At 39.4% G+C, this 16,946-nt stretch overlaps 1 pseudogene across 1 annotated transcript; it reads left to right on the top strand.

Annotated features, from left to right (window-relative positions):
- The first annotated feature begins 14,175 nt into the window (after positions 1-14,175).
- Positions 14,176-16,168, top strand: LOC308640611 (ubiquitin-conjugating enzyme E2 E3-like; annotated as a pseudogene). Its single transcript has 2 exons — positions 14,176-14,367; positions 16,115-16,168. The product of its transcript is annotated as a ubiquitin-conjugating enzyme E2 E3-like (transcript).
- Positions 16,169-16,946: the final 778 nt, after the last annotated feature.

Here is a 16,946-nt window from a genome sequence, read left to right as displayed (position 1 = left end):
GGTTATGAAGTTGTTTGTTTACTCCAGATGTGATTAGTCCAACCATCCTTCCTTGAGTATTCCAATGTTGGGTGCCCTTATTTTCAGTATTTCTTAAATAGTAAGTTGGAGAATGGAAGATGAATCTGGGAGAAAGAAATATATAAAAAAAGGGTTCCTTCCTACAAAAGGACCCCTGGAGCCATGTAGAAAGGATCCCAGGTCACAGAGAAGACCCCCTGTGATCAGCGTTTCATATTGACAAGTACCCAGGGTGAAGAGAGGCCGTATGTACTCTGGGAATGACTTGGTTCAGTCACGGAAGTCCTCTTCCAATTGAGAATCATGATAATACCCCTCATGTTTCCAGCAGATTCAACAATGCCAAACTCTCTGTTGGTCTTAGCAGCTTATCATTGGTTATGGCAAGATGTGAGGAGCACCCTTCCTAAAGTCCTCTGTAAAACTCCTTCTGGGGCTAGAAATCAGGACACGCTGAATGTGCACAGGACAGGCTCAAAGGACACCACACAGGCCATCAAAGCAAGCCCATGGGACATGGATTTCCATAATGAACACTGGCCAAAGGCGTCCCTCAGGAATTCTTCCTTGGCCACTTCATGGGTACATTGTCATCAGCATCAAGTTTGCCATTATGAGTCATCAAGAAGTTCTTTGTGACTATTTCATGTGCAGGATACACGGGGGTGTCAGCATAGACTGTTAGAGAAAGTCACCTGTACCTGCTGTCAGATACCACATGAAACCCAAGTGGAAGTGTGACCTTGAGCAGCACAGCGAACCTTCCAGGGCTGAGCTAGCCCCGTGGCTAAAATGCAGCAGCGTAATAAAGAACAGATGCAATCGTGAGTCCAAACCATGATGGAGAAGTAATCTGTACACACCAGGTTATGCCCTTTGTTCCCTCTGTTTCAAAAGAGATGTTTGGGGAATCTCTCATTTGGCCACAAGTTTATACAACCTCTCATCTGCCAAATCTAATAGAGAAAAATGCTGGAGGTTTTACAGGATGATTATGTTCACATAAAAACAACATCAGATTCTGCATTTTAGTAGGTGAAATAAATCCCGCCCAATTTTCATCAATAATGATGATAGAAGGAAATGTTCTTTGAAAGCTGGCTGTTCTCTATACCTATAATTGCTAAGAGTCTAGTCATTGTCAGAGGGACAAGTACAGATAATCTCCAAGGAAGATTAAGTATTATTTTTCCTGGATGACTTCCTCATTCATTACCAGTGAGGGAACTTTGAATCCAATTTACAGACTCCATGTACTGTTATTTTTCCCCCCAATGCTAAAATACTCATTAATTTGTGCACTCACAAAATGGTGCCCCACGTGACTGAATCACATAATTTTTGCATTTGGGATTTGAGAGCGAGCACCATCTGCTGAAGCCCCTCTGAGCTTAGATCAACTGGGGAAAGAAACAGAGAGCGATCACCACAGTAAGTCCATCCTGGAGGGCAACACAGGAGTTCAAGGGAGTTCCTAGGAGCCCTGTGCCTGCCCCAGCGACCCACATTCTTTGCCACTCACTACTCCTGCAGTGACACAGATGCTAAGGACAAACAGTGAGGAGGGACAGGTATATGAGCAGTGCTATGGGAGAAAGAAATACACACAGGACAGGCTCCAATGACAAGTAAGCCCTAAAGACCCAGGTGTTGAAGGCTTGGTCCCCATCCTACAGTGCGATTGGGAGGTGGCAGTCCCTTGAAGGGGTGAGGCCCAGTGGGAGGAGGTTAGTTCTTGAGGGACACTCCCGTAAAAAGAAGTTGGGGTCTCTGGATCCTTCCTCTTCTTCATCATTTGCTTCCCAGCCATCATGAGTGAGCAGCTCCCTCAGCCACACCACCTCTGCCATGTTGTACTCTCCCTCCACAAGCCCCAAGGCATCAACACCAACCAACCATGGACTAAAACTTCCAAAACTGTGAACCAAAATGAACCCCTTTCCTCTCTTTATTTTCTCAAGTGTTCCCTTACAGTAATGCAAAGCTGACCCACAGAGCAGAATGATGATCGTGAGCAGATTGCTCCGAGTTTGTTCATAGAATCCATTGGCTAAGTTAAACCTGTCCACCAGGTTGCTTTTAAATATTCCTCTTTGGATCATTTAGGCTCACTCAGTGAAGTCCCAGTCCTGATCTTGCCCATGGGCAGAGGGTGTTCGCATTTCCACTTCCAGGTGGGAGATGTGGTGGGAATGCCCTCAAAGTTCCCAGGTCCCCTGCACTAATCTGAGTATATCTAAAGCAGTCAACTTGAGAGAGACCCCACACTCCTAGACAGACTCATCACATATGAAACCCTAAAGTCTCTTTTTTTCCCATATTCTTGATGCTAAAAAGACGTAAATCTTTAGGCTTTCCTATCTCTTGATCAAGGACCTCTTTATCTTAGAGCAGCAACATCTTGGTGGCATCTTCTTTATACAAGTGGGTGACACTGTGCTCTAAATAGGTGTGTTTGACATGTTTAGAAAGTGTGAACTCTCCCTCTGTGTGTGTGTGTGTTCACACGCACACGTGTAAAGCTTTGTTTTCAAGTGTACTGAGTTGCCAAACAAAACGTGTAGAAGCTTAAAAAGCCATTCAACCTGGATATAAGTGTAGTTCAGTACAGAGAACTTGCTTGGCATGTGCAAGGCCCTGGGTTCACAGTCTACAGCATCACGCTCCCAAAAAGAAAGAAAAAAAGTGTTTTATAATAATGATGGCTAACAAAAAAGCTCAATTTATATATATATATATATATTCATATATATACACAAATATATAAATATGTGTGTATACATATACACATGAGTGTGTGCGTGCACACACACACACGGTAACCTGTATCCATGTGAAAACAACTGTAAACAGTTCCAGCTAATATTGCATACAGATTGTAATGCTAAATGAACCAAGATTTAGGCAAAACACTGACTGAATTAGTTCCCTCAGTTCAGTTAACAAGGGAACTCAGTATGCTGTTGGTCAAAAACTTTTGGTTTATAAAAGGAAAGAAAAAAATTATTTTTACTCCCAGCTTTTCATACCAATAAGCAAGACATTCCTTCCATATTCAACATTCATGGAGTGACTTGCCCTGGTTCAAGTTGAGTTTAAATTTTCATTAATGCTCAAATGCAAAATTGTCCCCAATGTTCAAAGATATCATACTCTACAATTAGAGGAGGTTGCATCCAAAACAAGTAGCCTCCATCTGAGGTACTTTCTCTGACATAAGGGGGAGAAATATAACTTAAATTATAGGAATTCCTCAAATTACAATGATATTACCTCCCAATAAACCCATCATAAGTTGAAAATATCACAGTTGAAAATTTGTTTAACAAACCTAATTTATCTACAGAACATTATAACTTACCCTCACCTAAGTTAAGCATGCTCAGAACACGTACCTTAGCCTATAGTATAAAACCCATTTTATAATAAAGCACTGAATATCTCATTTAATTTATCAAATGCCTATATCCAAAAAAAAAAAAAACACTGAACTCACAGAACACCACAGGGTGTTAGTGTTGGTCGTTTCCCCTCCTGATCACAGAGCTGATTAGGAGACAAAGCTGGCTGCTGCTGCGTAGTACTAAGAGAGTATCTGCCATAAACCTGCCTGGCAAGGAGAAGGTCAACATTAAAATTTCAAAGTATGATTTCCACCAAATGTATATGTTTTTTGCATTATAAAGCTGATAAAAATCATAAGTCAAATTTTTCTAAGTCCCAGACTGTTTGTATTTTGATAATCAGTGAGTATGTAGGTTTGGAAGACAGTTAAAAAGAGACACATCTGTTTTCTCAAGACTACCCAGGATTAGGTTAATGTCTTCTAGTGTTTCAAGTTTACCTCTGGTTACCAACCCTCAACTTCAGATAAGAGTCACATTTTAAATTCTGTGACAACCATACTTTCATGTAGACAGACTTATGCATGCTGACTCACTACAAGCAACCTAGAACTTCTTATTTAAAAAGAAACAGAATCTATAGTTAGTTCTACTGGTATTATAAATATCTCATTGATTCATTTTTTATTTATTTCAAAGATGACTGCTTTTAGACTTATGAGTAAGGACACTGATGAGTATACAAAGGCACCTGTAATGTCTCACCTGCTGTGATGGCTCTAACTGGATGACCAGGCAGGCACAGGCTCAGCTTGAGTTTCCCATCAGTAAGAACAAGGACAAGAGCCCCTGCCCAATGTAGAAACTGACTTGTCAGCAATAGCCCTTCTCTGTTCCGTGTTTGAAATTAGAAACTGATGGCCACTGAATCCTCTCTAGAGGTGTTCAGCCAAATAACTCCTCGAGTTCAGGAGATCACAAGGACTATTTGAGGATGTGAACAGGAGAATAACAGATTTCCCTGCAAATACAGTAAAGGAGGATATTAGGAAAGTGGAGTGGTGGAAAACCTTTTGGCTAAGAAATTCCACTCCTGAAAATTCCCATCAAAATAAAAGCCTCAGTATCTGCAAACACTTATGCAAATATTTGTACTGGGGAAAAGTAGAGATATGGTAATTACCTTCAGTAGAAAAAAGAAGCAAATAATGGTGCACTTTCATAATGGAATGTTACGTAGCCACTATACGATAGAACCATACTTGATAACTCAAAAAAATTCCCACAATGTGTTATTGAGTCAGGAAATGCAGAAAAGTATATTTGTAAATACTGCCAAATTCAGATAGATGAGTATTTATAAACATGTACATGAATATGAGCCTGTGACAGATCTACATGAGATTTGATTATGCTGGATGCAATAAGCTAGGCAAACTAGTCCAACAACATGTCAGTGTTGGGAGGAAACACAGCTCTGCATGGAGAAGGCAGAAGGAAAGCAAAGGAAGCCAAGCAGAAAGAAAAAGTGGGAGGTGACCTCAGAGAAATGGTATGAGAAGCTTTGGCCTTTCCTTCCCTCTTGGACACACAGATTCAAAGAAACACAGATCAAATCCCTTTGTGAAAAATGAAGAACCCTATTATATGAGCAGCACAAAACTAGCCACATTGAAACTGGTAGCAAAACCCATGAAACCCTAACAACATAAGTCCTTCCCAGCACAGTGTCAGAGTATCACTAGGAAATTGCAGCACCAGCTTCTTCCTGAGGAGGAAAGGGTGGGTCTGAACTGTACGTCCAAATCCAATTTTCTGACTTTCCCGAGGGCTACCCAAGGGTAACCCTTGGGTATTTCACTTCTGGCATGAATGTGAGTCCTAACAGGAAGGGACCCTGGGTGAGAGTCCCTGAAAACAAAAAGAAAAATGTGGAGAATATCTATTAAGCAAGTATGCTCTGTAGCCCTTCCCAAGGCTCAGCGCAGAGTTCACTGCTGAAACCCCCAAATCCCAGGTTCCTCATGGGAGGGAAAGAGATGCACTGCGTGTCCAACATTCTAAATTTTCCAGGGACTGAATTCTACCCAAGAGTCTGATTCCTTCTCACCTATCTTGAAGCAAGTGAGAAGCTGGCATGCTGTGGACATGTAGGAGACACTGAGAACAAAGATGGTAATTTAGACTAGCAAGTATGCACCTGCCACAGTCCCTCAACTTCATAGAACTGAAAAGTAAGCAGATGGAAACCACCAAATTCCAATCACTGAGGCGGAAAAGAATTAGACTGTATATATAAGTTTCCAACTTTTTCAGGGGCTGCCAGAGAGACTGGCTTCTGTCTTGTTTGTCTTAAAGCACTGATGGTATCCCCCAGATACCTGACACACTGGGGGAAAAGGTGGCAGTTTGGACTATCAAGTAAGGATTTATCATACATATCCTGTCTTTGTTGTTCAATAAAGTGGGTAAAGAAATCACCAAATCTCAGTTTTTCCCTGCAAGGAAATAGCTGGATCAAGCATGCAATGTTCCAGCATTTTCAGAGGCTGTCTGAGGGACTGACTTTATCTCATCTGTCTAAGAGCACTGGTGAGACCAGGCATATTCTATATACACAAGGGTAACTGAGAATAAAGGCAAAGTTTGGACTACTATGCAGTCATCTTCTACCCTCTCCTGGCTCAGCACAAAATAATCAATGAGAATCTCAGAGCCTGGCTCATCTCTGCAATGAAGAGAGAAGAAAGAAAAATATACCAAACATTCAGAATTGGCTTCAGTCTCACTGTTTTCAGAGCATGAATGAGATCTGGTATAATCTAGATGTCTGTGTGCCTCTGAGACCTCAAAAGAGTCCAGGTGTGCTGCTGCACCAGAAAACCAGTGATACCACAGACAGAAACCAGAAGCAGCAGAAGATTGTGAATTCATGAAGGAAATAAATAAATAAATAAATGCAAAAAAAAGATAAAAAGAACTTCCCTAACTAGGAATTTACACAACTAAATCCAGCAAAGACACATACCCAGAGAGTCTGAAAGGTCCCTGGCAGGGCGTCCTACTGAGAGTCTTGCTCTATAAAACTCCTATTTATGAAGACTGGAAAAGATGGTTGCTTTTTCTAATGTGCAGGTATTAACTCTAAGAGACAAGGAAAATGAACAAATAAGAACACATGCCTCTCCAAAAGGAACAAGATGAAACTTCAAGACCCCAATTTTACTGACACATAATATATGAATTACCTGGCAAAGTATTCAAAATTAACTTGGAAAAAATGAATAAAGAAAATGAAAATTTTAGCAAAGGTACATGTGAGCTAAAAGAAGTCTAGACCTTAAAGAAAACAGTAACTACATTGAAAAATTCACCAAAGAAATTCAATCTGCATCAAAACATCATACTAGATCAAGCTGAAGAATCACTGAATTTGAAGACAGGTCATTTGAAGTTACCCAGTTAATTGGATAAAAAGAAAAAACGTGAAAAAGAATGAAGGAAGCTTGATGAATACAACATTGAGTAGACCAGTATATATAATGAATGTCCAAGAAGGAAAAGACAGACCCAAAAACTTACTCAAAGAAATAATGGGGAAAAAAAACTTTTGATTTTTTTTTTAAAAAAGGAACAACTAAACTTATGAAATCCAAAGAAATCTAAATAAGATGAACCCAAAGAATTCCACATTGAGAGAAATTATAATTGAAATGTGAAAAGTCAGACACAAAGAGAACTGTGAGAGCAGCCAGTGAAAAGTGACATATCACATACAGGGAATTTCCCCGAGATAGTCAATGGCTGTCTCAGCAGAAACTTTACAGACAAAAGGGCAGTGGAACATTTTCAAAATGCAGAAACATTTTCAAAAAGCAATAACCAAGAATGTATTATCTGACAAAATTTTCCTTTAAAGTTGAAGAACTGTCTATCATTACAAGACCAGTCTTACAAGAAATGTTAAACAGATTTCTTCAAGTTGAAACAAACCAAAGCTAAATAGCAGCATCAATGCATAGGTAAGTATAAAACTTTCTATTGAAGGTAAATGCACAGATAAATTCAGAATAATATATCATTGTAACAGTACTGTGGCAATTGCTGTTAAATTCTAGTATAAAAGTTAAAGACATAAGTCTTAAAACAATAGTATAAGATATGTTCTTGGCTACACAAAACAAAATAATATAAATTGTGATGTTAATAATATAAAGTCCATGGAAAAGATTAATAATGTGGTTTTTATATGCAATTTAGTTTTTATTAGTTTGAAGAAGACTGTTATAACTATACAATATTTTAAGTAAGACTGAGTGAAATCACATTAAATATATGGAAAAGAAAGAGAAATCAAAGCATATCACTATAAAAAATCAATAAAATATAAAAGAAGACAGTATAAAAGGAAAACAGGGACAAAAGATGTATGATAGGCAGCAAAACTTTAAAAAATGCTAGCAATGTCTTTCTGTGGTACAATAAAAATTAAATATTTGGTATTTGTACCTGGTTCTTGACACATTGCTCCAACAATCTTTGAAATCTCCAGTGGTCTAAGTGCCTTCTCTATGCTCATAAGGACTGGTGACTGAATGCTACCTCTACATGCCTACAAGATGGGAGCTGGTTGCCAGAAAGATCAAGAAATCATTAGAGGCATGGAAATTTCCTCTGCATTACTTGAAGTCTGATAAGGCAAGAAAGGATAAAGGTTGAACTTAATCTCCAAAGGCTAATGTCTTACTCTATCTACCTATCTCACAAAACATCCATAATGTAGGTTGAAGAATAGTTTGTAGAATTATGAAATTTCTTAATTCTTGTAAAGAACATAAGATACTAAGAAATTATATTTGTACATTAACTATGTTAGCATATTCAAATAATAGTCATGTAAGGTTGTTGTTTGAGGAAAATTCCAAGCATCACCTGGCAATCCGTGCCTAGTCCAATATAAATAATGTTTGAATTAACAACTAAATCTGATGTAATCACTCTAGCAAAGCAACTCTTTCCTCTCGTATATATGTGTGTGTGAATGTGTGTGTGTGTGTGTGTGTGTGTGTATATGTTTGCATATATATACATGTATATGTGTGTGCACAGGTATTCAATTTGCTACAAGAACATGTACCTGCTTACTAAAAAGCCTCTGCAAATGAGGATCAACGTTGCAGCATTAACAACCATAAAACTTAATAAACTCACCGAAGTTGTGTGTTGCAAATACCAAATAATTACAAACAGCCATTAGGGACTGATATCAGAAGCATATGCACAGGCTCTGTGTTGCCTGAGCTAAATAACTACAGTGTATTTTAATGTAGTATGTGTTATATGAAATCCAAACAAAGAGATTCCAATATAAGAGATTGATTTGGGGTGAGGGAGGATGATATGATATTCATCTCTGTATAGCCTCTTAAAACTGATTTACTGCAATGGCTTGTAAAAGTAACAGATATTTATTTGAATGAATATTCATTTGTTCACATCAAGTCTCAGTAAACTACTCTTTCCTTTTAAGAGGTCAAATTTTCCTCTTATGCAGTGTTTACTATTGTGGTTTCCCATTGTCTATTTAGAGGATATAACATTAAGAATATATGTAAAGTGGAGTTTTGAAGGATAATGATGTAGAATCTGAAGCAGAGATAAATATGCTAATTAGAAACAACAAAAATTTCAGATATAAACATCGTAGTGACTTACCTTATATTTCCTGACAGCATGGTGATCATTTCTCATCAACCAATCATGAATTCTCTCTCAAATTACCTTATTATCACACTGTTGGAGCTATAAAAAATTTATTTAAGAAAGAGTATTATCAGGCTTGTGATGTGTGCATCAGTGGTACAGCACTTACCTAGCATGCATTAGGCCATGGAATTGAGTCTCCAGCATTGAAAAAAAGAAAAAAGAAAAAGTAAAAGAAAAGAAAAAAAGAAATAACATTACCAAAAAGTGAAGTGACTTCTTTAAATAACCATAGAAACCAAATAAAAATTTTCTTGTGAAGAATCTTTAGAAATTATACAATTCTATATGAATAGAAATTATTATCATTTGGAAGCCTGTCTGCATTTCTGCCACTTGCTATACAAAATATTGCTTTCTCCCCTGCATACTTTTCAAGCAAACAACAATATCAGAACTACAGATAGTCCGTTTGTTTCATAAGTTCATGTATTAGGGCCAGTTTATCATACCTATAGTTATTTTGGCTCCACAAAAGATTATTTTGGCAGAAGTTTTATTAGTGTCTCAAATTATCTTTTAAGAAACTTGGCTAGGTTTATTGCCTAAGATGGCAAGTTATAAATTTCAAACCTTATTACTGCATACTCCCAATCCCTTTCCCCAAGTCACTAGTACTATGAGATTTTCAGGTGCAATGATTCAACATAAATTTGTTACAGAATTCCATAAACAAATAGGATAATTTTAGGAGCAGAGTTATAATGAGATAATGGTTTGGCTTTATTTTTTTAGTGCATGAAATGCCTCATATATTTGACAGCATAACTTAATCTCCCCTAATATATTTGGCAGCATAACTTAATCTCCATTATCTATGGAATTATTAGAAGAAGAGATATAACATGTACACTAAAATATGAAGCTAATTCAAAAGCTATTTGAATCAGCCTTCTTTCTCAAACTCTCAGACATCTATCTATTCATGGCAAAAGGTACATTATTCTATGTACTACTACATTAACAAACGTAGCCTTAATAGCAACTGGGACAAAGTGCCTTAATTTTTATTATTTCCTTAGGATGAGGGGGCTTTACCACTGAGCTCAGTGGTAAAGCATTTGCCTAGCCTGTGTGAGGCACTAGGTTCGATTCTCAGCACTACATATAGTTTCTAGGATGAATTATGAGCATTGGAATTGCAGAGCCAACATGTTGCTTACTGTACAGGTTTGAAACATATTGTTAAATTTACAAAAATCATACAGCATATTCATTGAGTGTCTACTCAAATATTGCTTCTCTTTAGCCTTCCTTACTCCGTGAGGCAAAAATGAAAACAATTAAGTGCTATGCACTAGGTCAACAGCTGATCAAACAAGGAGCCAACAAAGTCCCTGCCTCTTGATGAGCTTATAGATTTATTAATAAGACAGACATTTATTAGATAATGATACACAAATATGTTGTGACAAACGAACTTACATGATCCTTCTCCTGCACATCTCTTGAACTTTATATCTAACTCCATTATGACATTACCCTTAAACTTAATTGGTATATTTTTTCTTCTGTTAGACTTAGTTGCTTAAGGGCAGGGACAAACATTTGTGACTATAGTGTCTAAGTGAACAGAGTTCCTGCAGTCAGACAATCTTAACGTACATCCTGTCTCCACACTTATTATGTATCTTTGGATAATTTTTGGCCTCTCGTGCCTCAGTTTCTTAATATATAAAATGAATGGGGATGGTTATAATATTAACCCTATAGTGCTGCAAAAGGATTAAGTCCTAGGACATGTACAGAACTGAGAATAGTGCTTGGCATATGGTAAGTGCTTAAGAACTATTAGCTATAATCATCTTTCCAGATCTAGTATAAACATTTTGTAATGTCTACTGCCTAGCTTAATAGATAAATGCATTTAACTATATCAATAATTCTGAGTTCTTTAACATAGTCAACAAATTGATAAATGAGTAGTCTTAAAAATTAGTATGTGCTTTTGCCATGACATGAGATTGAAAGTTTGATTATAATATAATCATTATTTTGCCTCTAAGAAAAATTGTTGTCAGCTAAACAATGGCATAAATTATAATATCAAGTTAAAGAGTTAATTCAAAGATGCAACATTTTATGTGTCATTATAAATGAAAAATCATTACCAATTAAATTGTAATAATATTTTTTGTTACTTAGAATTTTTATTTTATGTTTATTGAAATAATTTTCTTAAACTTATTTGTTCTTGGATTTTTATCGTACACCACAATATAAAGAGCAATGGACAAGTTCATGCAGTCCCAAGCAATGATAATTGCATCACAATTGCTGCCTGTCTAAGAGTGATTGAAAACATCATTTATTGGATGGTACATTTTGATTTTAGAGATGGTAAAAGTCACATGTTAGAATTAATGATACCACATATATATTTATATGTTACCTATGATAGGGAGACCCTTAGAATATAAAGATTACTGATTCCCACACTTTCTCAGAAGTTGGGGTAGTCTGTGATGGGTGATGGATTTAGCTTTGCTGAGATACATATTGCACCTATTTTCTGTCAGGTGCCCAGGACATGGTTCTGCAGTCAGCGAATGAATGTGGAGGGTCAAGCACTCAATTCACATAGCTATGAGTGCATCCATGCAGAAACTCACTTTCCTTGTCATTGTATTCCTAAATATAAGAACAGACAAAGATTTCCTGTAGCCCTCTTAAATAACAAAAGTCTATTGTGGGGTAGTTATACACAACAAGCAAAACTACTCACTCGGTGAGGTAAGGAAGCAGGGCTGGGGTACGCTTAGAGGGCAGCTGGAGCGGCGACGACGACGGCGAAGGTGACTGCAGCAGCGTAGTTCACGTGGCAAGGTAAGGCGGAAGGCTGAGGTCCTTGTAAGGGGCAGCCTGGGCAGTGGCGGCAGCCTCCTTCAAGCGGTGAGGTAAGGTAGCGAGGCTGGGGTCCGCGTGGGGGGCAGCCGGGGCATGGCGGAGGCAGCTTCCTTCCCACAGCAATGTAAGCGGGGGCTGGAGTCACGTGGGGGCAGTGGAGGGAGGCAGCGGTGGCTTCCTTCAGACGGCGAGGTAAGGCAGGAGGCTGGGGTCCGGTGGGCGTCAGCCAGGGCGGCGGCTGCAGCTTCATTCTGGCCACCTGGTGAGGCATTGGGGCTGGGGTCCACGTGGGGGGCAGCCCTGCGGAGGCAGCTTCCTTCCCACCACAATGTAAGCGGGGCCGGAGTCTGCGTGGGGGCAGTGGAGGGGGGCGGCGGCTTCCTTCAGGCGGCGAGGTAAGGCAGGAGGCTGGGGTCTGCATAGGCGACAGAAGGGGCAGCGGCAGCTTCCTTCTGGCCTCTAGGTAAGGCAGCGGGTCTGGGCTCCTGTGGGCGTCAGCCTGGGTGGCAGCGGCTGCTTCCTTCTGGCCGCGAGGTGAGGCGGCATGGGGGTCGGCGTGGGGGACAGCGTGGGGGACAGCGTGGGGGGGCAGCCAGGTTGGCAGCAGGGCGACTGTGGAGGCTTCGTTTCTGCCACTAGGTAAGGTGGCGGCGCTGAGGTCGGCTTTGGGGGCATCTAGGGCTGCGGTAGCGGCAGTGGCAGCTTCGTTCCCGCCAGGAAGTAGGGCAGCGGGGATGGTGTCCGCGTGGGCTTCAGCCGGGGCAATGGCTGCGGCAGCTTCATTCCCGCCGCGAGGTAAGGTGGCGGGTCTGGGCTCCTGTGGGCGTCAGCTTGGGTGGCAGTGGCTGCTTCCTTCTGGCTGCAAGGTAAGGCGGCATGGGGGTTGGCGTGGCGGTCGGCGTGGCGGTCGGCGTGGCGGTCGGCGTGGGGGGGGCGGCCAGGTTGGCAGCAGCGGCCACTGTGGCGGCTTCGTTTCTGCCGCTAGGTAAGGTGGCGGCGCTGCGGTCGGATTTGGGGGCAGCTAGGGCTGCGGTAGCGGCGGTGGCAGCTTTGTTCCCGCCAGGAAGTAGGGCAGCGGGGATGATGTCCTCGTGGGCTTCAGCCTGGGCTGTGGCGACGGCAGCTTCATTCCCGCCAGGAGGTAAGGCGGCGGGCCTGGGGTCCGCGTGGGGGCAGTAGGGGCGGCAGCAGCTTCCTTCAGGTGGCAAGGTAGGGCGGCGGGGCTGGGGTCCTGGGGGGTGGGCAGTTAGGGTGGCGGCGGCGGCAGCTACGTTCACGCTGGGCGTCTGCGCCACCGGTGTCCACGAGCTGCAGGGCCTTTTGGCTGCTCCTATTGTTTGGCGGTTGGGGCGCTGCGCTGTCCGTGGGTGGCCCTCCCCACAAAGGGCCGCGGAGCTGCGTGGAGGCCAGCAGCAGCAGCAGTTGGCCTATGAGGGCGTGGACATTTGTTGCAGTTCTTGGGGCTTTCTTGTTTTTCCTTGGGCTTTTACCCTTCTTTTCGCTAATTTTGGATAAAATGTCCCCCGTGATGTAAAGATTGAGCAAGGAACCTTGGTGATGTGGGGAGCTTTGCCGAAAGTGCAGGTTGGATTCTGCTTTTCCTATGATGGCGACTGGATGAATCTTCACTGCTGGCCGTGGAAAGGCTAGAGCAGCTTGTTAGTTGAATTTTAAATTTCCCAGTGTTGTTTTTAAAGGTTTTACGTGCATAGAAGAGGAATGTTCACCTTAAATAAGCATATGAGCTATTAACAGGGTATGTTTCCTCTGGGAAAGGGAATTTGGTAGCTCTGACCCATGTCAGTCTGTGAATATTTAGACGTGTAGTGACTTTTTAACATTTTTCATAAAAATCTGTTATTTACAGTTATGTTGTTAATACTCCTTGCCTTAAGTTCCCTGGCAAATCTTTTTCATGCCTTCTGAGAAAGTAGACAATTGATAGATTATCCAAGGAATGGAAAAAAAATGTGAGTGGGTGATTTCAGACAGTCCCTGAGAGCTGGCATTGTAAGATTCATCCTATCCCCAGTAATATTTTCATACAATAAATGTGAACACTTTTGGAGCCTTTTTATAGAGATACAATTTGGGAATGATATTAAGATAAGGAAAAGCTGTTGATTGATTTCTTAGATTAACATTTCTTCCCTCTCCTCTTTTCTCTTTAAAAAAGTTTTCCAAGTGATAACTTCATCAAATGGCCAGTGATAAGCAAATATCCAATGATGACAGCCCCAGCACCATCAGTGGCAGTTCAGATTCGGACCAGCAAGACCCTGCTGCTCCAGAGCCTGAAGATCATGAAGAAAGAACCTTCTGCTACCCAGCAGAAGAAGAGCACCAAACTCTCTAGCAAAACCACTGCTAAGTTATCCACTAGTGCTAAAAGGTAACATTGTCAGGTTGTCTTCCAAGCAATTGGATGCTTTTATTTTTACATCAAGAACAATACTCCAGAAATACTTCATGACCAATTTTATTTGTACTTGAATGAATTGTCATCCTTTAGGGAACATGAAAACGTCCTCACTAAAATTATGCTTCTAAGCAAACTTATTCTGTACTTTGGTAATTTCAGGAAGAGTCCTAGAGACTGATTCTCATTCCGACAGTTTAAGTTAGAGTTGGCAAGGAAAATTTGTGAAACTGAATTAGATGGTACATTGGGGATGCCTGTTGTGAGTTATACTCTTGAGTGAAATTAGCATGTGTCCACGTGGGTGGGTGTCAGTCCAGGCATCTGTGGTGGCAGCTTCATAAAAGGAAATGTGTCACTTTTCATGAAAGGAAATGATGAAAAAAGTTTATATTTGCTAAAAAATGTTGAATGTCAGGCCTTGGCTTTTTTTTTGAAAGCAGATTTTAAATTTGCTTAGTTTTACAAACCAGTCTTTAAATCCTTCATAATAGGTATGATTTTTTTGTAGTTATAGTTATCCCTCCTTGTTCTTGTGAGAACAAATAAAACTGAAAAGTAGCCATTAACAATCTCAGGTGTCACTTTGCTGTTAAAACTTTGCACATCTTTAAAACTCGTGGATGCTCTTGACATAGTAGTGAAAATCAACAGCAGGAAAAAACATTTTGTTGGTTGTAAGTGAAAGATTATTTGTTTCCTGCTGACTTTTATTTTCTATGATGGCAAAAAAAATCCATCAATGGGACTCCATCAGTGATAGTGGTTGTATTGAGTAGAACTCTTGTATCAAACAAAATGTACCTATAGCATTACCTAATGTTGATGTTTTGTTGTTTTTTATTGATCACAACTAAAAGAAAAAGAAAATATAAAAACTGATCAATTATTGCATTTTATTCATGTTCTTATTTTTCTATACATTTTCACCATCATTGCACCATTAATCAAACACTAATGAACTTGAGAATATTATATTGAATAGCAGCAGTCTTTGAAATAATTTAAAATTCTTCTCAGTGTGTTGTAATCTTGTGGAGAGAATAATAAACAACTTTTGAAAACATTTTAAATTTCAAGAAAATCAGAGAAATGCTCTTTTTCCCCTTACCTCAAGGCCCTCTTTCCTCCAAGAGTATGAAATTTAAATTTACGTGCTGTACCTAAGATCAGAGAAAAGAAATGGTTAAATAAGCTTGCTAAAATAGTCCTTGGAAGTTTTTCATTGGTAAAGGTATTTGTAAATTTTAAACTTTTTTTAAACAGATAAAATATTGACAAAACTATTAATGTGCTCTTGCAATAGCTTTCTAATTTTTACCACAGTAAAAGTGGATTGAAGTCATTGTCAAAAATATTCAAGTGCTTTTCCTCCTTCCATTTTGTCTCATTTGCATATAAGCTTCAAAAGAGAATTTCTTTGGTAAAAAGAGTTTTAAAATAGATTTTATATCCTTCTGTTGAGTAGTAGTGGAGGACTTTCTCAACTCAGGTGTAAATGACTTACCTATTTACAGTAGCAAGTGAGAAAAAAGCCGAAATTTTCTGTTAAGGAGTTTGGGTTATACCTCTGAGAACAAAGAGGAAGCAGCCATGTTAGCATTACTGAAGGCAAAACCAGCCATGCATTTACCTGCATGATGGTAGAGGGCATTCTGATTTTCTGGTTATTCTGTAGACTGTCTCAAATCCTTTTTGTCTGTTCCTATTTCACTAACAGAATTCAGAAGGAGCTAGCTGAAATAACCCCGAATCCTCTCCTAACTGCAGGTAAGAAACAAATTTTGTTATTTTGATTTCTAAATTGTGGAACGATATCAGGAGATGAATGTATTATCCTTGTATGTATGTGCAGCAGAGGAGGCTAGCTAGCTATGTTTGCTTCCTTAAAGCTTTGCAAGTGCTTTAAACAAAAATTGCCTAGGTGAATTAAATTAAATTAGGAGAAAAATACTCTTTAGCATGTATCATATATTCTGTACTTATGAATGTACTGATCTTGTGCTTCTTGCTGAGATTTGAGTGGTGTTGATTTTTCTGTTGTTTTTCTGTGGAATACATTTATTCACAAGTATTTTGTAGAAACCTGTAAGGTTTTAAGTTTTCAAGTTAGTGCTTGTGTGCAATCTGAACTGATTTTCCAAATTTAGAAATTGTTGAATATGGTGTTACAAAATGTAAAAGCATTAAACAGGAGTATAGTTGTTTCTGTTTGATTTATTCAGTAACTTGCCTAAAGGACAAATTTTATGTGCTAAGCTATGGTTGTAGTTGTTATTTTCTAGAAAACACATAGTTGGAATTATTTACATTTTAAGCAAATATCCTAATGACTTGGGAAAATTCTTAGCAGTAAATTAATTGGAATTGTGAGAAGAATCAAATTCAGTGGAACTCAGAATTTAAGATTGGTTGACAAATTGTATTAAAAGTAGCTGGTTGATTTTTTTTTTTTTCATTTGTGTCTTATATAGCGTTCTGTTTATTTTTGAATGGTGACTGTATGGTTGACAAAATTTATCAAATTTAGAGAGCAATATTATAAATAAATT

Source organism: Spermophilus citellus, assembly GCF_964194105.1.
Source record: "Spermophilus citellus genome assembly, contig: SCAFFOLD_55, whole genome shotgun sequence".
Lineage (NCBI taxonomy): Eukaryota > Metazoa > Chordata > Mammalia > Rodentia > Sciuridae > Spermophilus > Spermophilus citellus.
This window is presented reverse-complemented; position numbering and strand designations above follow the sequence as displayed.